This window comes from Stegodyphus dumicola, chromosome 5, assembly GCF_044657685.1.
Source record: "Stegodyphus dumicola isolate Sdum_Otavi_A_Nest chromosome 5, ASM4465768v1".
In the NCBI taxonomy this organism is placed as follows: domain Eukaryota; kingdom Metazoa; phylum Arthropoda; class Arachnida; order Araneae; family Eresidae; genus Stegodyphus; species Stegodyphus dumicola.
Window position 1 is genome coordinate 169,611,613 of NC_140772.1, and position 27,856 is coordinate 169,639,468.

The 27,856-nt window shown below is 31.6% G+C and overlaps 1 protein-coding gene across 3 annotated transcripts in view; it reads left to right on the plus strand.

Annotated features, from left to right (window-relative positions):
* The first annotated feature begins 1,487 nt into the window (after window positions 1-1,487).
* The window catches only part of LOC118192931 (uncharacterized), a 125,515-nt gene continuing 99,146 nt past the window's right edge, over window positions 1,488-27,856 (plus strand). For all 3 annotated transcript variants that reach the window (XM_085817371.1, XM_085817369.1, XM_085817372.1), the window contains exon 1: window positions 1,488-1,643. The gene's annotated coding sequence lies outside the window, so the exon portion shown is untranslated. The remainder of the gene's footprint in view (window positions 1,644-27,856) is intronic.

Sequence of the window (27,856 nt, forward strand, 5' to 3'; positions counted from 1 at the left end):
TTTATAAGAGAAAAGATCCAAAAATTGAACTGAGATTTGATCAAACATTCATATTTAATTTGTTTCAAAATAATCTACGTTTTGTATTGAGCTTTGTTCTGGACGCACAGAAATAGTGAATCATCTGGTTTTGACTATGTAAGTATTTATTTTTGGCATGTTTCTTTCCTTTTTTCTATTTCGAAAGGAGGTGTGGATCTACTTCGTAAAAATTTAATTGAGTGCATGCCTCTTTCATTAGCCGCCCCCCCCCCAGCGGCCAAGCGAAAAATCGTTGTACACGAGTAGCTTGTCCGCGGTTCAAATCCTGTGAACGCGCTGACTGCATGGGCGTTTTCGTGGTTTTTTCCAATGCGTAACGTGTATACGAGCTAGTTTCCCTTATAAAGTTCTCCACAGAGGCATTCCTTCCCCTAGGCAGATAGCAGTCGAGTACTTTGACTTAATCAAAGAAACATATCAAATCGACCGCTTTCATTAGCTATATCCACTTCTCTGCGAAGTCCTGTACGAAGGCAACCCTCTCCTTAAGTATTTACAACTCCCGTAGTGTGTTCTAATTAGTTAATGAAAACATTGATTTTCACATTTGGTTTATATATATCTTTGGAACTAAAATAACGTGAAAACTAACATAAAGTAACATGTAAAGTATACAAATGTGCTAAAATAAGTTCAAAAAAGCAAAACAAATTTGCTATTCGGCTGCTTAAAATACACTTATTGCAAAATATAAAACATACACGATAATTTATTATGGCTGATTTATAATAAACTGCAGTAATTTGAAAGATCTTATGTCGCAGAAACTGACAACAATTTTGATTTCGCTCTTATGTCGATTTAATTTTTGAATGTTATGTAAGAGAAATAAAAAACAGATAATATTTGAAAATATTTTTCGAAAAGAATGTCACATTATTAATTTTCATACGACTCGTTTACTGCCCACTTAATTATTAAAAATAGTAATTTATTTAATGATGTAACCTGTTAAAATTTAGCATTAAATAATTTTAAATTAGTTTCTGGAAATATCTAAAATGATTTTTGTAATTTTTGTAATCGCCATAAAATATTATTTGAGTAGGTTTTTTTTCATAAAAAAATTAATTTTTGCTAAGTGATTTACATTTATTCAATATTTTTGAATTTTTTAAATTCTTTTAAATTTTCCTTGCGGTAAATCCTGTGTCATTTAAATACTATTATATATAATGAATCCAATGCGATATAATAAAAAGACTGTTAACTAAAATTTATTCTAAAACGTATAGTATATCTTCGAAACCAATCATTACATACAAAAGCTTTCACTCCAGAATTAACTAAAATTGATCTTACATTATTCAGACGTTATTCTACTGACCAAAAAACCTGCTGGTTTGGCGCGACGTTTAATTCTCTTACGGCAGCAGTACGCCAAGCGACATCGCCAAACGCGAACCTGTGATAACCATTGTACGGATGGTGCATTTGTTGTGAAACATCCGTTGAGCCTCTAGCATCATGATGTTTTTTTGTGCGCGCGAAACTCTCTGGATGTAATCTGTTCTATGGCGTTGGATACGTTGGATGAGGATGGGCTCTATAATCAAACTTGTTGCCTCTTATACGGATTATATTATTTTTTTCCTACGAAGGTAAGTGCACATGCTGAATGAATTTTCTGCGTTAGAAATTTATTCTAAACTCTTTTTTTTTTTTTTTTTTACGAAAAATGTATACTTTTTTCAGTTACATAAAAATCGTCTTTCTTAGTTACAAATTTCGCATCTTTTAACCTTAACTTACATTAAGAAGTTTCTTTCACTTCAGGAATTATTAACTCTTTTTTCTTAAATTTGAGTCTTATTCATTTTATTGCGATTTCTCTATCATTTTACGCATATAATACAACATGTTCAGTAGTACATTAAATGTATAACTATTAAACAGTAATGTAATAGTATTTTATAAGTTATTATTGAAAATGTATTAGGATTCAATAACTTGATTTCATTTCGGATATTCCGTAGTAAATGATTTAAAAAATTTTGCTAAATCTTACTTTTTATGTTAACTAGCTGCTTGCGTGGTTAGCCGTCTAAAATAATTATAGAAAAAAGAAAAATATATCTAATGACTTAAATGAGTTTAGCTAATGTAATTAATGTAATGCTAAAGCCAAGAACTACTTTTGTTGCTTTTTAATCGCTTAGTTTGTTAATCAATAACAGACTTGAAGTCCAAAGAAAACTTAAAATATCTTATTCTTTGCCGAATGGTAACACACTGACGGCTGAATGGTAAAGATGTTTATTTCGGGAGGTGGCAACATATTTCTTTTAAATTGCTGAATTTTCTGATTAAGTTTGAAACATACATTTGTTACGCTTTGTGGAGTGGAAATATTGCTTTTAAATTGCTGAATTTGTTAATCAAAATTTCGTAAAGTTCTCACAAAGCACAAAATAAATAAAAAAAATTCCAAAATTAAGATTCGGTTTTCGAGGTGCCCATGTTTGGACAGATGATTATGTTTACTAAAATTTTGGTAACTTTAGGCGCGGCCGTTTTCTTACAACGTGAGGAGCATATATATATATATTTCATTATTTAATAATAAAGGAAACGAAGCGTGTAATTTGACATGTGCTTTTCTTGAAAGATAATTTAAATAATCAAATTTAAATGACGAAATGTGGTTTAGACTTATGAATTTTAGTACGTAAAAATTCAAATACACTTATAATTAGAACATTGATTAGAAAAACGGAGAAAGCTTAAAATGAATGTAAGTTATTGACAATTCATATGATTTTACTTGCGATGGAAATGTGTTAAGAAGTAATATCTATAAAAGGAGAGAAAATGCATAAGAGAGATTGTTGGGTGTGATGCATTAACCATGAGGGCGATTATTATCGGCCAGGAGGGTTGCAGCACACTCGTATATTACATTACATTCATTACATTACCTAAGAAAGATAATCCGTCCGCGAATGTATACCTATATCACACATATAAATTTACATTTTATGAAAGCAAGCAATAACCCTGCATATAATAATTTAATATTTAGGTGAAATATTAAACACAGTCCTACGGAAACTATGTTAATCTGCGTAAGCTTTTGCCATTTATTTATAAAAAAAAAAAAAAAAAAAAGGAGGATCATAACTATCTAGCAGTATAAAGTCCTGTTAATACTCCGTTTCGTTTTAGTTGTATGTTTTTCGTTCTCTTTAGATAAGCGACGAGGAAAAGTATTTAGTAATGTGTTATTCCTAATACCCTACCGTAATTATATAAGTTACATCAAAGTAAATATTCGAAGAAGTCTCCTTTTTGAAGAAGCAGGTATCAGTTACAAATAGAAATTATATGATTCCATTACACTGAAGCCATGCAAATGATAGAAAGCAGTAATAAGGAAACAATTATATTATTGATAAAGTGTCGCGTGCTACTCGCACGCTTCTTTTGACCTTGATAACCATAAGATGTAAGGATTTTTAGGTATTAATAAGCCTCCATACTAAAAAGAAAATATCGCCAATTTCTCTCATAAATAATTAATTCTGGGCTTAACACCTCAGAAACTGATTACAGCATTAGAATTTGCTTTCGATGTATTTATTATTCGACGTATTTATTACTATTGATTTCGATGTATTTTTTAATTATTTACTGTAAACATTCAGAAACTTTCTTAATCTCGAAATTCGTAATTCTGAGATTCTCTCATGCACTCACGACTATAACGATATTATTATTTCTTTATCATTCACAAAAGCTATTTGTCTGACTCTTCACGACAGGAAGACCATAGTAGCATGAATTAGCATGAATCGTCCAAATGAATTTATTTGCAAAGCATGTTAGATATTTGTGAATCTGTACGAGAAGTTCGCAATTCTGCATCTTCAAATGCAATCAAGAACTGAGATGACAGAAAATGGTCAGGACTTGCTTTAAAAGAAAAGGTAAAAGAAAAGGTAATTTGCTTTAAAAGAAAAGGTAAAAGCTGTGAAAAATCTTTTTAGTTTCTAATGCATAGAGTGGAAGTTTTTTGTGAGCTACAGGACAGCTGCACGCGAAGCTTGGCTTAATGAATTACATTTCGAATATTAAATTTTTTTAGCTGCACTCTAAATGAGTGGGTCTAAGTGTTTATAATAAAATGCTAGCTGGGCTCGTTCTGTACGTGTCAGAATGCTCGTAAAAGCTAACATTCTTTTTTATCATTAATGCTCACTTTTGCCTAAAACTGCAACCTAATTCCGAATTTCCTGAAATAAATGTGCTGTGCATATTATATCCTTAATAATATACACATTAAATTTATTGAAGTAAAATGAAAATCGATAAAGACGTATGATTTTATTTATTTATTTATTTATTATTAGCTTCTCATCTGTTCCGCTGGAAATCTGAAAAGTATGTGCTATGAAATGAAAGACAAGCATTAGATACAACCGGATGTGCTTATTATTTATTTAATTCAAGATCACACTAGGGGTCGGGGAATCGAAGACGGATACAAATTTGAGGGAGGTAATCGTGGCAGTGAATAGCGACCGGAAACGCGGAAAACCCAAGGCCTATGCGACTGAAAGATGGATCATAGGAGGACTCGGAAGAATTGAGAGTTTGGGTGCGGATTAACATCAAAGTATCGACTATAAAACAAAATTTTTAGAATTTGAACATCATAGTGTATTTTACGTCTATTAGAATTTATTTCACTAACTTTTAGTTAGACACAAAATTGAGACAATAGCATTTTGGAAACTAATTTCCTTTATCTTATGTTGTAATTTATTAATTCGATAAAATGTCTACTTAGTAGTGTTTGATAGAAAATGCTAGAAATATTCTAGAAAATTTGAAGAAAGATGCTTCACAGCCCTCACAGTTTCAGATTTGCTTCGCATTAAACAGTTTTCAAGCTGTTTTAAAAAATACTTAATGAAGTTAAATTATAATGTCATGTAAAGTAAAGTAATGATTAAAGGGAAATGATTATTTTCTTCACTCTCACATACTGTAACAAACGAGTAAAATTTAATCTGTAAAAAACATACGTAGTTCTTCAAAATGGCCGTAAATATGAGTATTTGTTCAATTTCCTCACGTGTGAGGGTGAGGTATTTGTTTGTAGCTATTCGTTGTCATGGTGATTTAAATTCAGAGCCTGCCCAAAGGGCGGGCCAAACACATTTACAGAGAAGGATTTTCTATGGTAGCAGCATATGAATAAGCTCATATAGGGGAAAATATACTCAGAATAATGGGGCTCACATTAAAGAAATCGTTTGGTCTGTTCTGCTTAAAACCGGTAGCACTTGAAAGATTTTGCGCTGTTATTCACAATAAAAATTAACCGAATTTTCACTTAAAAAATTGTAAAATATATAGTTAGAAAGAAGTAAGGAGGGAGAGAATTTGTATCAGATTCGTGATACATATTTTTAATTACATTGGTACTGCAAATATAAGTCATCAGTTGGATGTATTAAAAACTAATTGTATTAAAATTACAACAATTAATATAGTACAAAACAAAATGAAATTATTAAGAAATTTGTTTATTACCTAGAAATCGCTCAATTTGCTAAATAATTACCGTGGTAATTCGAAAAATCTCATGGAATGTTGAGTGGTAACTCTATGAGAACAGTCTATTTGTCGAGCTATGTGAAAGATGCATTAGAACTATTATTTCTTGTCCAGTGGCAATACAGCTGAGATCGCAGGTTTGAACGGTTCAACAGTTTCGAAAGAGAATATTTTACTAACATTTCTAACGTCAAGGAAAGTAAAAAAAAAAGCATCACACACTCTTTTTTTTTTTTTTTTTTTTTTTTTTTTTTTTTTTTTTTACGTTCTAAAATATTTATGTGAAAGGCATTTTGATTAACTTTTACTTAACGATAACAAATTTGTATTTTACTTCGTCAAACATGTTTTTTTTAGTTAAGTGGGAACAAAATAATGTTGCTATCCATTAAATAAATAAATTCTTAATCATAAAATTTTACCCTTTATGTCGCAATAAGAAATACACTTTAAGCGCGAAGTACACTTCTGTTGTTTTAATTGTATTTTAATGCGAAAGTAACATACAGATTTCTTTGTCTGTCTCAGAATTATTATGAAAAATGGCATCCAAATATAAAAATGAACATTAAAAAGAAAGAAATCTATGTAAGTTTAGTCTATAAATTGCTAAAGAATTTCATATCTATGATCGCTTTTGCTTATTTTTGTGCGCTATTTATGTTATGAATAAACATGATTCAAGTTATTCCTACCTATTAGATACCATATAAATTTTAACTAATGGTGAAGTCAGCGAAGATCGTAATGACACTGAAGGGCTTTGTGTTTCGACAATGACGTCAGTTCTCAGTTACTGTTAGTAGCAATTTAACATTGTTAGATTAGAATTTAAATAATTGAAACCAATCATACATTTTTCTACTTAACATAAAATTCAGTTTAGATATTAATCCAGAGTAGTTTTAGATGAAGAGTAAGTTTTTGTTAAGTTCTGTACTCGCTTTCTCCTGTTTTTCAATTCAGCGGGCTCCAGAAGAAGGAAAAATTAACTGCATCTTATTAAAGCAAAACGCGAAGATGCAAAGGATGTCAAGATGTAGTTGTAGACGTAGTTACGAATACCAAAGGTAAAAAAAAACTGAAAGTTTTTTCCGAAGTCTTCAATACCTGTGATGGCCTTGTTAGAGGATTTAGTTAGAAGCTAAAGACTTTAGTTGGCATCTTATCTGAAGGGAAAGCCTATTATTAGAAAAGCAGCTGGATATGTATTTTAAATCCCTCGTTATCACACCAAGCTTTGTAAGGTTTTCATTTTTAGTTAATAAACACGTAGCAAAGCATTCGCACTTTGACTTTACTAACCGTTTGACTTGTATTCTGAATGCCGTACAGTGAGTCAAACACGGAACCTGTGCTATTGAAATTGATGCTTGTATTTCAATCCCTGCAAATTTTAGAAAATATTTAAGTATTAATATATGTTACGAGTCTTAAGCTATTGAGTTCTATTGTCGTTTTATTTGGTTTTGTTTGCATGGTTAATTTCTGTGTAGGTGATAAATTTCCAGTTCTGACAAAACCCAACTTGTTCGCAATAGGTTTTTAAGTTAACAAAAATATGTAAAGTTAAATATATTACAGATTCCCTTACATTATTATTTCAAATTTTCTCTCAACATATGATTAGTAATCCACACAAGGAGCCAAATGGAGAATAACTAAATTATGAAAACTTAATCTAGCTAACGTAAACGATAATAACTTTACAGCCTTTGGGACATATTTACAATGTATGAATATTGTCAGAGATTGTCCTTTTATAATGAAAATGAATGTTAGTTAGTTTAATAAAAAAGAAGAAAATAGTGTTTACTTATTCATCAACACTATATTAAATTTCTTATCGGAACTCTGTTGTTAAGTCACTCGCATTTTTTCTCAGCCAAAATATTCATTTTTTGCATCGGTTACTTAATCGCTTAACGCATTCAAGGTGTGTTGTTAAAGCTACTTGTTATTACCACTTCGTCTGTTGAACCGCAGTTGCAAACAACATAGAAAACACAGAACTTATCTAGGTTTATGTGAAAAGAGATAACAGCATAGAAGAGAAAAAAGTTGTCTTCGTTTAGGGACAAATGAGGAACGGGAAAAAGGCAGTTCCCAAGTCAGCAACTGACAAGATTGGAGGACCGGTAATGATTGTTATATCTATCAGCCATCTTCATCTTCCAAGGTCTTTTTTGTCCATCCCAAACCTGTTTCTTCATTCGGAGACGATCCGCCATGCAGCGTCGCAGATTAACGGTCAACAAGACTTCGTTGCATTGTCTTCCGACGGCCGTTTAATAGCTTTGAATGCATTTACTCAAAGCATATAATTTAGTGATTATTACAGGATAGCAAAGGAATCTATATGGCAGTCTCTAAGAGCTTACGCATCATTTGGAGGAGCGCTCTTTAAATTCGTTGATATGCGTTATTCCAGTGCTTTTATGAATCTTCTCATTGTGCAATAAGTTTATTATTATTGTTCTTATAATGATAGACTTATTACATAATAATTTGTTCGATTTGTTCAAATATTTGCGTAGTTTTTTATAAATGGAAATATGGTACTATTTCTGTTGATCTACTATCATAATAAAAAAAAAAAAAAAAAAAAAAAAAAACATTTTTACAATTAATGACGTAAATTTCCTTTTAAAACACTATCTATCTATGCTGTTGCTGGATATTTATTAGAAAAGAAAATTTAATACGCGCACTTAATATAGTAGTATAAAAAATTAAAGTCATTATTTTCCTGTGCCCTTATGCTACAATGGTTAGCACTTCCGTCCGGCAATCTTGTTTTAGACTTCGGGCTGAAAATTTTTATTTTCAAATATTTGTCGTTACAGCAAAATTTCAAGCTTTTTTTATCCTTACACGTTCTGTAGGACCAATATTAAACTTGCACTATAGGGGCATCCTCATGATGTTCAGGGCGATGAGTTTCCGAATGAAAAAAATCGATTATTTATAAGTTATTTTTGAAATTTGCGGATTTGCATTTTATAATGAATTTCAAAAATCATTTTTATGTACTCCACGTGACGAATTGTATAAACTACGAAGTTGAAAATTACAAAATACAGCACTAAGTGCACAAATAAAAAACACGTATAGTCTTAGATATGTGTGTAGATTATCATTACATCATGTCCATTTCTACACACATATAGTAAATGTGCTTGTAAAATTGTGTGCTTGAATATTGTTAATATTGAAGGTGTAATAATACTTAAAAATTTTCTTTTAAATCCAATTTTTGTCATTAAACAAGTACATGGTTTCAATGGAATCCATATTTTATCCTTCAAGCGATTTCGTGAGAGCAAGCTGTGGAGAAGTCATCTTTCTCCCCAACTTTCTCCATCATAAAGTTTCTCCATCACATGCTCCGCTGCTGAATTTTTTGTATGTTCGAATGTTATTAAAATTATAATTACTATTTATAATTAAAATAATTAAAATTTCATTTACATAAGGGACCTTTAAATAGCTATAATTACATATTTTATTTATTGAAATGTATAATTATAGCACATTGTGATAAAAGAAAATGTCGTTAAGTCATATTGCTTCCATGCATCAGAATTATAATTAACGAAAAACATACGCTATTGATATGATGCCATTTCCAGTACAAAAACTATCTTAAAACATCTAAACTCGGAAATGGGTATGTATATTATGATGCTACGTGAGCTGAAATAACCAGCAAAAATCAACTCATCTCTAGAACGGACTTGGTCTTTGGCGTCATTCTGATGAAGAAACAGGACAAAAATAACTTAATTGTCCCAGAACCTGTAAAACTATACTACTAACGGGGAGGCAAATATTCTAAATTAGGTGTCGGCAAATAATTTTAAAGTAAGGGCTTCGGCTGATGTTTTCTTTCGTTGCAACGGATTCTTTTTCTTGTATTTGGTACATTTATTTGGTAATTTAGGTTCATATTTATTACGTAAATGTAAAACCTTTAGTGATTGCTTGACTTCTTAAAATTTAAGGTAATTATTTATTGCTAAAGAAAAAATATACTATGTTGTAGGAAGAACATAAGAGTTCTCTGTTAGCGCGACCGCGACAAAAAAATCAAATCTGACACAATATCTATTGTTTGTCGCAAGAAATAGAAAAAATGCTTGTCCGACGTATACAAAAGAAACTTAGTGTTAGATTGTACATGCAATTCGATGCATTTATAGGAACTAAATACATAACTAACTCTTAGGTACCATCATTTAATACTGAATCTGATTATAGCAAAGGATTCGGAATTGAAGAGTGGCGATCAGTTTATCATAAGTAAAATGCATGGATTTGAGTAAGCTTTGGAACTTAATGTGTTTTGCTCTTCACGTTTCTTTTTACCTTACACCTTGAAAAAGTTGTATTGTTTTCATTTAATCCATAAAATTGTGTCCTAGCAAAGTAAAATCTGTGGATGCGATAATACCTCAGAAACTAAAGAAGAACAGGAAGTATCAAAAAGCACCTCCTGGAAAATTTTGCCACTCTCCAAAAGAACTCGAAACTTAAGCTCTTTAATTTATATTTCTAATGCAATCTCACATAGCTTCGATCGTAGTTTTCCCATCGATTTTCAGTGTTACGATTCGATAAAGCATAAAATCTTTAATTTATTTTCCGAATTTCATCAATTTGTGATTTATTAACAAACTGAGCAGTCCAAAAGTACTAAGTGAATTCCTTACTAATTTAAATACTTCTCCTTCTTTTAAATAATGCATCCAACTGATATAAATTAAAATTAATGTTATAAGGTATTTCTCCCGCCTTCGTGGTGTAGTGGCTCTGCACGCTGGGCCGGTATTCCAGAGCTCTGTGGTTCGATTCCCGGCGAAAGCGATTGCTTATTTTTCATCTTGCCTGCTTCCAAAGAAATACCAAAATACCTACTGACTCTACAGTGGCGCCCGAACTAAAAAGGGTTGTGGATGATGACTCTCCACACCCAGGATTTGTCGATTGGGTCCCCTAAAATCCCCAATCGCCCTTTAAAAGGGGGAGTATATAAGGTATTTCTCCCGCCTTCCTGGTGTAGTGGTTCTGCACGCTGGGCCGGTATTCCAGAGGTCCGTGGTTCGATTCCCTGGGAAAGCGATTGCTCATTTTTAATTTTGCCTGCTTCCAAAAAATACCAAAATATCTAATGACTCTACAACGTTATATACATTTCTAACTCTACATAATACTGATATGTAACTAATATAGAATAATTTTCAAGATTTTTTCTGATACTTTATATTTTTTAAATAAAAAACGTTTTAATGATAAGCGTTTCTTTGAAATGTAGACTTTAATTTGAAGTTCTTGGACTATAATATATGTATGGGTGTCGTTTTACTCTGCCAATGATAACGCCGGTAATGACATTTAGTGTTTTAATGACGAAAACACGCGAACATAATGAACACGAAGAAAACATATAAAAATGAAAAGAAATAAGATGAAAGGTTAGTCTATAGCATCACGCAGTGGAAAAGTATCACATCAAACGGCACCACAAAACAGTCCATAGTCCTTTCGATTCTTCAAAATGCGTCATCCTGCTGCTTCTATCTCCCGTCTCAATGGCGGAATCCTCTGAATTCTCCCACACAGCTTGCAGAACCATGTAACTGCTGTGGACGTTATGATTCTTGGATACAAAAAGAACCCTTTGTGCCCATATACAATATATATATATATATAATTATATATATATATATATATATATATATATATAATTATATTAATTAATATATATATATATATATATATATATATATATATATATGCGACGTTTCAGTAATTAATGTAATATATTCGAATGAAAACGGGCTTACGCCAAAATTCACATTGGTAGAGTAATTTTCAGAGCATTTAGTGTTCTATGAATTCCCATTATACATATAGTAGAAATTTAAAGAAAATTGTAAAACATCCTTGAAACTGAGTAGTAAACTCGTTATTATATTATTCATATAGCTATACAATATATGACATTGCAAACACCTTTTTATTAATCTCCCAGATGATATAAAATTTACAGAAATGTTAATCAGATATATTTAATTTTTTAAATGTTGATTAAATATCTAATAATATCAAAAATACCTTTTATTCCTTTTATATGACTCAGACTATTAGAGTGACAGATAACGCATTGCATTCAGTTTTAAAGATAAATTAAAGCTTTTTTTAGAAAGGATTGAGCTCTTCACATTAGGCAAATTGGTAGCACGCATTGGGAGTTTATGTTATATTAGCGTCTGTGCAAAGGATTTACAAGCACAATTAACCTGACCAGTCTTTGATTAGTTTCTGCTGTTTAAAATCTTACAAAAAACCTAAGAATGGTTATCTTCGGCTGAAAATGCAGAACAGTTGAATTTTCCCCATTTGAACTCACTTAAGTAGATGTAGGTGAAAACAATGACGCTTGGTCTTAAGCATAATTATGTGAGTACCTACCACATGGGAAACACCACCTTAGCGTGATCAAGCACATTTATGCATTTTCTGAAAACTTATTAGCTCTCATCAGGACCACGTCCCAAGTAGCACAAGACGTTGCAAACTTGTCCGAGAGGTTGCAAAGTGGTTGTGGTAACTTTTACGACGTTTTTACAACGTTGCAAAGACGCAAAATATTTGCCATTGCATCTTGGCAATTTGTCAATCAAATTTTCAAATATATTGAAACATCATGATATGACCATTTTTAGACGTGGTCGTTTTAGCATCTTTTTAATAGTTCATCAGCCTTACTTTCAGAATGAAAAAAGACTAAATCTGCCCTTTCAAGATTCTGAGGTCCGCAGATTTACTTTGCAATGTTTCATTACTTTATTTCATCTAAATATGTTAATCTAATGTAGTTTCATCTAATGGAATATAAATTTAATATAAATACTTTTGATTCATTAAATTTAATTAGTACTAAAAATACGTGCTAAATAATTGTTTAAAATTTTGTTAAAATAATTAATACTTAAAATATTTTTATAAATATTATTGCAAAATATTTAAAAATGAAACTAATATATAAAGAAAGTTATTAAGTTATGCATTTTATATATTTAAAAAATCATATTTCCGAAATAAATGCAAATCACATGTTAGCAATTATTTCACTACTGAAATCTGACTTTATTTATTATTTTTGAAGTAAGTAAGAATTTATTTGAATTAATATGGTGACATTATATGAAACATTTTACCGCATACAGTGGAAAAAGTACAATTTTCGCGAAGATATGCTTGTGCGTGAAGGTGTATTCACGGATAAAAATGGGGCAACTTTAAGAATTCTGAGAAAACTTCTAATGTTAAAAGACGATGCATATTGAACGATTGTACAATATATATGACGGAAAACTCATCGACAGTCAGCAGAAGCAGAACGGTACATTATTTACTGGATGCTTAATATAAAAGAACACCCCGATATTTGCGCGCTTTGACTAGCTGCCAAATTCGAACAAGTAACTGCACAATTAATTGAGATTCTAGCAGTTCTTTCAAGTAATTTGGTAGAGACGCCATCTGTAAGGCGTTTGAAAAGACTGACTTCATGTTTGAAACTAAATCAAGCAATGACTGATATAAATAATATTGCTCAGATTAAAAGTAAATGTAATGCGCTGTCAATCAAAGAACGCATTGTGAATTTTCTCATTGTTCTGTATCTACTTACTTCAACTGACTTCACCGAGTGAAATTCCATTACTGTGAGCTCCTGTTTGGAAGCCTCTGAACTGAGAAGAAATCATCGTGAGAATGCTGAATTTGTGCTTATTTTGTTTGTGAATTTCTGCTCTACAAGAAATGCTACAATGCTAAATCGTGAATATAGTGTTAGTGAAATAGTGTTGTGTTTTGGTGTTTTATGTGTTTCGGTGGTGTTCCCCAATCTCTGTGGTTCCAGCGGTGCAATAATTAGATACCCTTATTAGCTTTGTGCTTCGGTTATAACGTTCTAAGTGCTATATCGCATATCATTCATATTAATCGATTATTTTGTTCATATTGAAAGGTTGGGTCTCCGAATTAATTCATATAAAACCAAAAATAACATACAACGGTAAAGCACTTTCTGGTTTTGCTTAAAATGCAGTCAATACAGAAGCAACAACAATTCAAGCTGCTATGGTATGTTCATTATTTTCAAAATACAAAGAAATTATTGGACCGGTACCAGTACTTAATATGACTGCTGAAGATGAATTAGATATATATAATAACTAAAATTAATAATAATGCATATTCTACAGTGTGTTGCCTTTTGTATAGTACGCAGAAAAGGTAAATGATTTTAAACAGTGTATAAAATGTATGATCGAAAAACTAGTGTTAAGGAAACATTAGTATTTCTATGGAATATTGTAATCTATAATTATGTGATATTTAATTGTGTAATATTAAAAAACACTAAATATTTTTTATTGATTGCAAATTGCAGTTTTATTACTTTTCGTTTGGTAACTATTTTTCCAACCACTGTGTAATTCGCGTTTTTTTAAATATTGCCGTTATGTATGCTTATTAGATTATCTCAATAAATGAATGTTGAAAATTAGGTTTTATTTTTTTAATTAAACTTAAGTATATTCTATTTTCTTCGCTTACTTTTTATGTGCTTGTGATAACAAAGAAATTCATAATAAATAGAAACAAAAAGTTTCATCGTGTGCTATTTAACGAAGAGCTTACTTTAACCTACTTAGCTTACTATCGTATACTATATTATTAAAATTATGTACAGAAGGAAAGTTATTGATTATAAAAAGTGCATGAAATAATCATTGTAATCTACCACTATTCTAAAATGTAGGAACTAAAAATAAGTAAATACATTAACATATGTCTTATTTATACTTTCAAACACTACTAGTTCATGTTTTTTCTTAAATAGTGCTGTCATGTATGTTGTTTGTTAGGTCATTATTTCATTTTAGATATGAATATAGGAAGTTATTAGATTTAGGTATATTTTTGTATGAAATATTTTTGATCACATTTATTAACTACTTTATACAGTCTTTCATTTGCATATCTTGGAGACATAGAAGTTAATGGTTATATTTTTTACTGTGAAACGCAAATAAATTTATACTCGACTTCAGGTAAAATGCTGATTATGTTACCTTAAGAACCGCTTCTTAATTTATCATGACAGGGGCAATTTTCAATGTTTATGAGATTTAACAGAAAAAAAAAAAAAAAAAAAAAAAAAAAATAAGGGAAAAAAAATGATGAAATCTTAAATAATCTTAACTTAAAATTGAAGTTACTTAAAAAATTTAGTTTAAAGTTATCAGGACTTGTATTCCTCTTTTCTTGCTTTGGAAACATGAACTGTCCTGACTCGGAACAGGGAGCTTACTCAAGCTATGTTCAATAATTTGTGAAGTAGACAATACACACAGGAAGGGTATACAAAACACTTTATTTTTCTATCTTTACAGCGATTTCCGGAATACAGAGACCAACCACTTGTGGTCTGAACGTAAGAATATAAAAATATTAACTAAAACTCTAACTAAACTAACTTTGGATTAATATACAAGTGCCTAACTTTAAGATTGGCCGTTATTTAACAAAAAATCCGTATGTAGTACAGAGAGCTGCTAAAACTACGATACGTTTGAGATTATCAAGAGGACTAAACCTCTGGCCTTGAAGGCAACCAGCAAACGAGTAAAACTACTATGGCCAGCGGCCTGCTTCTAATAACTCCTTCCTCTCTCTTGCTTGGCAAAAAGCCACAACTTAAGTACTTGGCGTTAGTAAGACAAATTTGCATAAAGAAGTTAAAGCTTTTAATTCTGGCCGGAAGTAGAAAATAAGAAGTGATAGTAAAGATTTAAAATAAAATAAACGTTAGTAAAACTTAGGATCCTTACAAAGTACTGAAAATAATTAAGGCTATTATTAATTATGCCTATTTAGTCTAAAGAGAAAAAATTGTATTATCTTCTGGTTTTCAGGAAATGATAAAATATTTAAACTTTAGAAAAATACAAGGAATACAATGTTTTTAAAAAGAAGAAAAATATATTAATTATTAAGCTTATTTTTCTGCATAAATCAATATTTAACACTAGGACATAATAACGACACTTTCACAACTGTTGCAAAACGGTGAATTTTTGCGAACATTTAGGCGTCGTTTAGACGTCATGTTACGATGCTTTCACAACCAAAATATCACGTGCGAAACACGCAATAACAAAAACCTCATCTGCAAAGACGTAATAAAGACGTCTTTACAACGATTGCAAAACAGTAGAGTTTCGCGGACATCTGGGCGTCTTAAAGACGACATATTGCAATGTTTTTGCAACACGACTAGCAAACAGTTTGCAACATCGTTACGACGTTACCGTGCTACTTGGGGTAGTAATCGGTGGAATTTCTATTCCTCTTTTAGAATTGTTAACCTCTTATGCGGTAAAAAGAATCTGCAATTTTTTAAAGTGCAGTATAATGAATATTGTATTCAACTGCAGTTATACAAAATGCATCCTTTTTTTATACAGACTTCTGATTTATAGCTTTAAATTTTCATTTCTTTCCATTATTACTTCCTTGTACGAAGTAAAGGAAGTACTGTAATCGCGAAAACTTTCGGATATATTTTAACGAAAATATCCATTTTAATTGCTTCCGGATCCATTTTGGTAGTTTTTTTCTTGACGTCTGTACGTACGAACACGGATTATAAAAGGAATTTAATATAAAGGACTTTTACAACATGGATTATAAAATAGATTTAAAATGGATTCAAAAAAGATTTTTTCCGCGACATCTGTATGTACATATTTATGTATGTATCTCGCATAAATCAAAAACGAGTAGTCATAGAACGTTGAAATTTTATATATGGTACTGTTATAACATATAGTTGAGCACGCGCTTTTTTACTTCCTTGTACGAAGTAAAAAGGAAGTATTGTAATCGCGAAAAGCTTCAGGCAGCATATTTCAACGAAAATATCCACTTTGACCGCTTTCGAATGCAATTTAACGATGTTTTTGCGTAATATCTATACGTAAGGACAGAATAAAAGACTCTTTTCCTCCAAAAAAACTAAAAAACTGCTTTAAAATGAATTCTGAAGAGAATTTTTCGTGGCGTCTGTACGAACGAACGTACGTACGTACGTACATACGTTGTGCGTACGTACGTATCTCGCATAACTCACAAACGAGTAGCCTCAGAACGTTGAAATTTTGTATATAAGACTAGTATAACATGTAGATGTGCACCTCGTAATTTTGGTTTCAATCGGCCGCGCCAAACGTATATAAATATATTTATAAATATATCTACTCTGTTACCCGGCTCAGTGATCTCAGTTTCTTTACTCTTATATGTTTGTAAATTGTACATTTTTTGCTTTAAAATGATTGAATTATGTTGTTTTTATCTTCCGGTTAAAGTTTTTATGCCTTTCGTAATTCTGGAAGCAATATTTGTACAATTATCAACAATTTAAAAGCTGTTTAAGTTCGGTTAAGTTTTAAATAACATGGCGGACATATTTGTTTACATTTGAAACAGCAGAATTGGAGATTTGTTGCCAATCTAGAGACACTAAGCTTCGCAACACAAAAATAACGCCTTCTTTTATTATTGCGAATTAAATCATGCTTAATCCTTTCTGGAATTTTTTCGAGGAAATATGTATTTAAGATTTACTTCGTAATTTTTAATACAGATATTTTGAATTTTTATGTATTTTTGCCTTGTCGCGAAGTGAGAACTGAATTAATTGAATGAGAAATACTCAATCGTCTGTGAAAAACTGTTTCTTTTTCGTTTTGTTTGCTTAATTTCTTTTATACATCGTTCTAGCTTTGTTATAGTATTTGAATAGAACATGTGGCAACGATTAGATAATTCTTTAAATGATATAAATTTTGTGCATTCAGAGTTATTATATGAACGAAATATAATACTGTTAAGTAAACCTAGCGCCAGAGTGTCGCTATGGTAAACAAAGTGAATTTTAAAGAATGCATTTATTCTATTGTGGTTTATGCGCTGTCAGCGAAGTAGGTTTAATTCAATCTAATAAGTTAAATGAAATGCAAGAAAAAATGCGTATAATTTAATATTCCGTACAAGGAAGTCATGTGGTGTACACATCAGATTTTTTTTCATTGCAATCGGCCACACCAAACGTGTACATATATCTATTAATCTATCTATCTATCTATATATATACACACACACACATATTACCAGTATTACATATTACCCGGCACGGTGAACTCAGAATTTTTGTTTTTATATATTGGTAAATTGTGCATTTTTTGCTTTAAAAGTAATTGAATTATGGTATTCTCAAGTTTCGGCTGAGGTTTTTACGTCTTTAGTTAATCTGCATGCCATAGTTTTAGAACTATCTATAATTTATTAGTGTAAGTGTTGCTAGGCCTAATGTGGCAGCTATTTGTTTGCATTTGAATCTCTTAGTAGAATAGTTAATTAAGTCAGCTGGTGTACGAACTTCAATGCCTGTCTTCACTGTATTTTTGCACAGTGGGTCCAAAAGTTAACTTTCTATGTTTGTGTCCCGGAAATTTTGTCTTTCTGCCTATTGTCCGAATTGCTTGTTTTCCCGTAGAAACTCTAATTTTAATTGCGAAAATTTTTTTCCTTTAACTGTTTTTAAGTGTATTTCGTGTTTTAGGTTTTTCTCTATTTTACAATTTTTAATGCAGGAATTTTGCGTTTTTATACATTTTTGCCTTGCTGCGAAGTGAGAAAAGAATTGATTCAGCGAGAAATATTTCTCTAATGAAATTTGCGGAAATATGTTTAAATGAAGTGTGGCAAAAAGTACGTATAATTTAATCGGCGTGCAAGGAAGTCATGGAGTCTTCATCAGGTATTTTGTAATGCGTCTGCGGATCGAGCAGGCTTCTTGCCTTTCTTGGCAAATAATACAGTATTTCCATATTAGCAGCAATAGTAGTAAGTGTTCTAAATAAAAAGCAAAATGGAATTTTTTTGCGTACCTTAAATCTTGCGATTATATGAAATAAGAACAAGTGTCAGACATATCTGAATTTTTTTAAAAGTAACATTATGACTTATATAAAATTAAAACTTACATCAAATTATTGCCTTTTTGTTATGGTGATTGAAAATTTCTCTTCGCCCTATCTTATGAAGATTTTCTAAGGCTTTCCATCTCCACATTAGCATTGTTTCTAGCATTTAAAAATTGACTTTAATAGTCAGTTTTTCTAATTCATTCAAGGTCTTATGTTCTTTCGTTTCATTGACTTCGTTTCATTTCATGTACTTACTTTTAATGATGCTTCAGAACCTTTTGCCAACTTATGCTTGGGGTTCTACGAGGCATTCAATAAATTTAGACACAAAACAGTTTTCTAACGTCGGGCATTTAATGGATTTAGACACAAAATCAGGTTTTTGGTTAATGTAATTCATATATCTAGTATGATATCTGGCAGCAGAGTGTGGCCAAACCAAAGATCCTCGATTTGATGATTTGTTTGATGAAAAGAATTAAAACTTTAATGCACTGAGAACAATTAACAATATCATGAAAAAACGCGTTTACATCGTTTGGTTTTGAAACGCTATCCTTTTCATCTACGACGCGCTGTTACTTTTCGGGGAAATTTCCTTTAGGCTTTGGTTTCAAGCCCACGGGAAAGTTCTAGGAAATACTGAGGATAATAAAACTCAGTGCTTACCACTGTCATTAAGATAACGCAAAATACGACTTCTTGAATATTGTTTGAATTTTGAGAAGCTTTTTATATATGATTTTAAACTAATATATTTCTTAATTCGACGAATAGCTGATTTTGATACCTTCAGTTTTTGAGCAACATTGACTGATAATAATGTCCGAGTTTTCGGCGAACTTAACATTTAATCACTTTCATGAGAGACGAATTTCTTTCCGAAGTTTTTGATTGAATATCAACAAGCTTGTGCTCGTCATACTATTTTATAATTCGATAAATCGTTACATTTTATGTTTTTTTAAAGTTAAAACATAGCCATTTTCCTTCTTTTGCCATTACAATTATAAAAGCGCACTATTTCTTTCTTCAGAGCCTTCACTAAATGGGCTGTCGTCGTTTATAAGCAGTTCTGTCATCGAATGCTACTGTTTTGTAGGAAATTAATCGCTGCTACCATGGAAACTTGAAAAATTTACTTTTCTTTCTTTATTGACTCGTATTTTGCCAACGCAATTGTGTCTTTTTTATCTGGAACATATTTTATCTCAAATACTTATGTGAATATAAACTGCATAAACATGTCATTAAATTTCAGCTTAAATAATATATTTGGTTATATCGAGATTTCTTTTTAGGACTGCATGTGTTCTACATTTTTTATGAATTTATGTTTCACTGATGCACAGCAGCTAAACAATGCTATTTGTAAAATAATCAAATGCGTAATATTAAGAATTTGTAATAAAAGAATTCTATCCAAGATCATATGGGTTCACCAGCGGGCGAGAGGTAAAATAGCTAAATATTTGTAGTTCTGATTTGGTTCGATTCCAGGCGAACGGGCTGGCTGCGCGGGAGTTTAAAAGATTTTTCCCCATGTGTAATATGTATACGAGCCAGTTTTTCTTATAAAGTCCTCCACGAAGACATCGCTTCTCTCAGGCAGTTAGCCGTAGTGTGCTTTGTCAAAATTAACTGAACTAAAACCAACCAAGACCGTAGAGGTGAGGACACTGTCCTTAATATTTATAAATATTTTAAAAGAATTGAGGCCAGTTTTACATTTAATAACACATTTTCTTTTTTTAGACTGAAAGAGCAAAACATTTTCGAGTCTTCAGATATTTAAAAAAAATGTTCGGATCCAAAAGTGAATCTGATCTGAGCTATGCAAGACCTGACAATGTATCTTCGTAAAAGAACATTGCTTATCAGCGCAGTAAAATAAATCATTCAAAAACAATTTGTAATTCGAAACATATATTTTTACTACAATTATTATTATTATTAAAGTTTAGTAATGACTCCCTTAACGTCAGATGTTATGCACGTCCAACAAAACGTTTTACTAACTCCCTGAAAATAAAATCCTATAATAATTAAACAATACTATTGTAATACATAAATAAGAATTCTGTATATGTATTTAATTTTTACTATTGATCTAAGTATTTGGATGTCTTTTTAAAAACGATTCTCACGAGCTAAAACTCTTTGGTAATGCAATTTAATTTCACTAAAATGAGAGCAGCATATTTTGTTTTCAATGCGCAGTTTTATTCCAGTCAAACAATGCTTTTTTTATCTGTAAAATACTTCCTTTCGTCGCACAATGAATTGAATTAAGCATGCTTTCTCTGACGATATTAAAAATTCACCAGTTTATTACCATGATCTAGGAATTAACGGAAATTTACTTGAAGGTTTAGAATATAATCGCAGGTATCAGAAATGCAAGTTGTTCGTATTTTATCATTTTATATTTTATTGACGTTAGAAATGAATACTCACCAGACTCTTCAATTTTCTTGGTCATTATGCCATATTAAAATAGCAACATTTTATGTGCCTTGATATGTTACATTCACCAAAAATCTTTAACTAATCTTCCTCTTCCAAATCTTCTGGAACATCGCCGACTGTCAGAGCTGTTGCTGTTTGACGTAGCTATGTTTATTTTTCAAATTAAAACTGAGCATTACTTTAGTAGCTGAATGATTCAAATGAATTGCAGTATGTAATTCTTAATAATGTAGATCTTTATTTTATTTTAAAACTCTCTCACACTTATTTAATTTATAATATAAGCAATTAACATTTGCATCATTGTTACGGTAACTCATGAAAGACTTTTTATTGTTATATATTATAAACCTAAAGTACAGAATAATTGATTGGGAGCCCCTGATAATGAATTTTATGTGACGAAGTGTTTTTAAATGTTAAAGCAAAGAATTATTTTACTACTGCAGAATAGATATATTCTGTTATGACAAAACAGCATGAATATCCGGTGAATTTTATTACCTGGATCACCGTTATTTTTTAATCCGTTCCATAGAAAAATTCGACAGAAATTTCTATGCAATTGTCCAAAATTAATTTTCTCTTTTCATTACCAGGAAGCTCATAGCATTCGTCACTCTTTCTCGCTTAACTTTCAAGAGACAATAAAAATGATCAAGAACGAACATTCGATTTCTTAAACATTTTTTTTTTTCGTGAGAAGTATAGAGGTAATAAGAGGATGTGAAAGTGGCATTTTTTTCTCAGAAAAGCAGCTGAAACCCGCATTTTTTAATATGAACTGCATCAGCTTCTGCAATCTTTTTTATCTTTCACAATGAAATCGCATGAAATTGCATTATTTTAGTTCGCACTGCAGTTTGTAAAACATTTGCATCAACACATAATATTAAGCAAAAAGTTTAATTGAGAAAATACATGAAAAATACTGAACAGCATTGTAATTTTGTAATTCTACAGTAGAAATTCGTTCTTTATTGCTATAATTTACATAGTAAAGTCCTTTGATTTTTATAAACTAAATTCTTTATTGCTATAATATTTCGTTTCCATTCACGCTTTTAGAAAGTTTACCGTTGATGATTCAGCTAGCAGTCACATTAACATCCCGGAAAAATATTTCACAACATAAATTTTTCTTATATTAGTTTTATTACATGAAAAGAGTTCTCATTTTCATACTCTTGATGTTTTTGTGAGAGAAATACGAAATATCGGGATAATGAGATCACGGGGAAGAAAATGTTTTATGATGTAAACACGATGAGTCTAGTATTATTTTTTAGGAGAAGAACCCATACAGATGTTTAATTAAATTTTAAAAGTTGACAGTAGCAGAATCCTGCATTAATTACGAAGTTACATAGGATAGCAAGCTTGATCTTTCATAAAACTTGTCACATTCTACGCCATTCTACGTTTTTTAATGCGCGTGATAAGGCAGCGAGAAGTCTCTCTTTAACTCTTTCTTGGCCATGTCTTAAATACTTAACAGTTTGCAAGCTCAGTTTGCATAACCAAATCTGTTCGCGTTTATTATGGCTGGAAATAGAAAATGAGAGAGGATAGCAAAGTTTTAAAATAAAATAAACGTCAGTAAAACTTAAAATTAATTTAGAAATTACTTTTTTAAAAATCTTACTATAAATATTTCAGTTAAAATGTTTTTAAGTGATAAACTAAGTTGAATTATTAAACTATAGCAACGAATTAATTATAGGCGTTAAAATGTTACATAATGTACAGTGTTAAAAATGGCTTTTTATAGCTTTATTTTAGCATGAGCGTTAATAATAACTATTAGCAAGAAGTACTTCTATTGTTCGTAAGCCTCTCTGTTTTTATTATCATAAAGCAGTTATAATTTGGTCAGGTTACTTTGATGAAGGCAAAGCACACGTGATCTAGGGGGAAGGGATATGTTCGCAAAAGACTTTTTTTTTTTAATAAACTGGTTCGTATTCGTGTTACACAGGAGTAAATCCATGAAAGCACCCATACAGCCAGCCTGTTTGCCGAGCTCCGAGTGTATTTCAGCTACCGTGCTCAAGGCTCTTACCATTAAGCTACGGGTGAGGTTTTTACAATTTTAAAGTGAATTTTGTATATTATTCGGCACGAAATGTAACTATCTATCCGTTTGCTAAACAGCGTGGATGTTGTGAGTAATGGTGATTTTGTAGTGTAACATACCGTGACCTGAAAATATTTGTTAGAAGAGAAGATGAGTTTTCTAAAATGATGTATGGTTTAGAGTTCATCGTTAAAACAGCAAATTAAATTCTGTGAAACCGCTATCAAATAAATAAAAGAATTCTATTAGTTCTAAAAATAATTTTTGATGTCATTCTTCTTTGTTGTATAAAATACATGATATTTTAACTTAGAAGCTTCACCACGACATATTTATAGTGAGAGTATATCTCTTGTTCTTCAATAATAACGATTTGTTCTCGCCGACATTACTGACCAATTAGATAACTTTGCGTGAGTAGATGCTATTACTCATCTGAGAAAGACGTGATCATGTTGGACATTAGGAAGAGGGAGACTGACAGATCTGAACCGCTTAACGGGCGTGGGAAAAATCACAAAATGACATCTGAAAAATATCATCTTAGAGCCATACATGTTTTTATTGAACGCCTATTTTGTTTTGATTTGATTCTCAAGATTTATTCAATTTAGGAGCTAAATTTTAGCAGTATTAAAGAATGATATATGTGTTCCATTCGCTATTTTATATTTTATTAGACAAATATAGTCTGTCTATTATTCACCTCAAGATTTCGTCCTTTATTTCTAAGCTTTCATCTATGCGCAAACTAAATTCGATAGTTTTCACGAAGACAGCAGTTATTTTTCGAAACGGAATTAAAAAAATATGACGCCTGTTATTGCTTCCAGTTTTTTCAAAATCGCATCAGTCATGAATAAATATTGTTTAAAAATTTAAATGGTAACCCTGTATCGAAAAGTTATACTGAAATGAACAACTTCTTAATGGCGGGTGCGGAAGGACTAAAGAACACTTTAATTTTTCTTATTCTTTTAATATTTTGTATTATTATATTACTACTTAATATTTTGCAATGTTAGGATAAAGATTAAAACAAATTTGAATATCTTATTTGGTAATTCAAATGTAACAAAATAACTGTTGTCCAAGGTAATGTACAACACTCTACTCTAAAGTGCTGAAATTTTGCTGTTATTTTAAGATGCATCCTTTCTAATATAAATGGTACAATAGTAAAAACTGCGTATTAGTTACATTTCATACTGTAATAGCATTCCTATTCCTTCTCCGCTCTTGAAAAATAAAATTATGAAGTGCAACAACAAGAAACTGCTTTTTTAAAAATATTTTTAAAGTTTTATTGTATTGAGCTTTCTTGAAAGTGTCCCACTTCACAGCTGTTTCTCATTTCCTCGTTTCTATGCTCTTCAGCCGTTTCAGCATAAAAAACCCGGCAGATATTGCGATATTTTAGTTATCTGGCAGTTAAAAAAGGCCTCTCACGGCATTTAGATTATCATAAAGTTTTTAATTGTTATGAAAGTAATACAGAATTCATGGCAAATCATTTTTGAATTACAAGATGCATTACGTATTGTGATCGAATAGTACTATTGAAATCTCAGTTAACTAGATCAATTAATTCTGATTCTACCTTATTTATATACTTGCGTAGATTGATGGAAGACCTAAATTCAGCTATAAAATGACGTGATTTAAATATTCTATTCGATGAAAAGGTTTAAATCAAATTGTATTCGTGAAATACCCATGGGTTCTGGTAATTCTCTATAATAGTACTTCTTTAGCATTCTAAACGGAATCCATGAAGGTCGTTGGAAAAAGGGCCATAAAAAGAGACCGGAAAGAAAGCCATTTTTTTATAATGGAGTCATTCATAGCAGATGAGAACAAACTGTAAACCTTTTGGTACGGAGCTCCAGCTCCTGTTAACACGTGTAGAATTCCTCCATGGAATCAGAATAAACCCTTATCCAACAACAAGTGTCATGTGCCATTTCTGTATTCCAATCAGATATCGCGAAGTTTGGTTTGTAATCCTGCACGCCATTTCGCGTGATGCTTTTCTCGTTTGAGAGAATTTTCAGTTTTTCTCTGCGTTTTTTGTCTTTTGTCGTTTTTTGTTTCGAAGTCCTCTCAACTCGGGTATATCCAGCTTGTGTTTCGTGCAGCTCTGAAGTATTTCGTCATTTACATTCCCGTTATGTTAGATTGCATTGACATATACTACCTTGCAGCAACATACATTCATATAATAGCATGGGCCATAAAACGCAATAATATTATTCAGATACAAGCGTTTCCTAGGGCGCATTGTCTATAGCTTTTTATAAACAAATGTGCAAAATATCATCATCAACTCTCCGTTTTTAGGATAAAAGGTTATTTACAAAGTTTTTTTTTTATTATTCCATTTTCGTTAGAACAAAGATGGTAAAATTTTAAAAGTAAGGTTAAGCTTAAGTAAAAGTTATCTACTGCTTCATATTCTTTTTTTTTCTGCTTATGCAAGAAATGTATATTTTAACTCCATTCCAGCACTGTTGTCATCAATTAATAACAATGAAATGATGTATTAGATTACAGAGTAAATGTGGTTGTAGTTAATGAAAATGAAATCGCAAATATAATTAATGCGGTTGGGATGTAATTTCAGTTAATACAGTCGCAATGCGTTTACAGTTACAATTAATGCAATTAACATAGAAATTATGAGAAAATTAATTTACTCTATGGCTTACTTTTAATTACATTGTAGTTTTATTCAGAAAATACATTTGTGTGATTGATTGCTGCATGCAACCATAAACATACTCGTATTTACATTTGAAATAAGATGCAAGCACAGTTACAAGTATTAAAGCAAGTGCAATTACAATTTAACATAAAATATATTCTATTTAATTAGTACGTGTAATTACGAGTAAAGTAAAATGTACTCATTATTGCATTTGAAGCAGGAATATGATTTTTTTTTACTACTAAACGAAATTTAAAAGCAAAATTTTCAAACAGCTTTATTCCAAAATAAGACAAGCTGCTGAGTTGAATTGAAAAGTATACTTAGATTCTTATGTTAGCTCTCTAGATTTACAGTAACCCTAGCATTTACTATACGGCCGTTCTTGAGGCTTATTAGAATGCTAATTACATAGCTCATTTGTCCTCAGGACCTGCTTACTCAGTCTCATCTGAATTGCACGCACGTGGATGCTTGCTTATCATAGAAGTGTTACTCATATTCGTCATGTATGGCTGGTTCATAGGATCAATTATCCTCTAATAATAGTTGGTTTTGGCACGTAATCCATCCAACGACATAAACTAAGTTTCAGAAAGATGTCAGATCATTGTGCAAAGCGATACATATTATATTCAGTTAAGTGTATATCATATTCAATATACAGGGTGCCTACCGACACAAATCCGGTACCACAAGTCCGGACCACTCGTTTAACTGACGAACGGCTGCAGCTATATCCATAAAATTGGTGTCTAGGTATAGTAAAGTGGCTATACGCTACTTGAATGAGATAGCCTACAGCACCACCTGGTGAAGAACGGCAAAGTTAGCCTCCCTATCTCGAGAACAAAACGCGATAGAAATAAAAAGAGAATTACAAAGTTGTAGAGCATCGTCTATTAAGTACGAATAGACAACTTGTGAATATGAATGCTAAAAACAGAACGCTGAAAATGCGCATTTGTTTCTTCGCGATTTTCGAAACTGAAGTCACGAAACCTGAACGAAAGAAAAGATTATCTTTCGGATGAAAAACATACCCGTATCGCGACACAGTTATGTCGCTCGTAATTCACGGTCCACAGGACTGTGGTTCAAGTCCCGCGGGGTGCATCCTTGTACTGAGTGTCTTCACAAACAGAGTAGACAACATACAAATCGTGCACAATCGTGTTGCAAAACACATCAACTCAACGCAACTTGAGCCTGGTGTGCGAATTTGTGCATTATGCAAACTGTGTATGAAATGTCACACCTGTTCGCCTGAGACAGCTATAAAAGAAATATCTCCTCGTAGTTGTATGTTGAAGCTCATGCTCATGGAGCGATTTTCAAAAAAGGGGATTATTGTGAGATGGTTCTACTTACGGCGATTGTGAGCGCAAGGAACGATTGACAGCGCGGTTGCAATGTTTTCCTGCAGGCCCGCATCCTTCATACAAAACCATTCTACAGGTTGTGAAACGTTTAAGGGAGGCAGGCTGCGTGACTAGCTGACTTCGATCCAACAGATCAGCTAAGGAAGGGCGGAAAGTGCAACCAGAAAATGACTTATAATACGACCTCACTTATCTAAACAGCAGCACAAGAGAGATAAGTGAAAACTGTAGCCTCTTAAAAAGTCACTTTTGGAAAACCCTAAATGAATTAGGTGCTAATCTACACCGACCAACACCTAATAAGGCATTACTCGACGGGATGTCGAGAGACGTTTCGCATGGTGCAACTTCGTGATGAACCCGATAGAGATGCAGCCAACATTCTTGACAAGTATAGTATGGTAGGATGAAGCATGCTTTTATCAGAATGAAATGTAGAATAGACAGAATACGCATTACTGCACACTGCAAAATCCATCATGTTCTGCCGACGTTTGACGTCAAATATGGTTTCCGATTAATGTTTGGCGTGGAGGTTAATCGACTC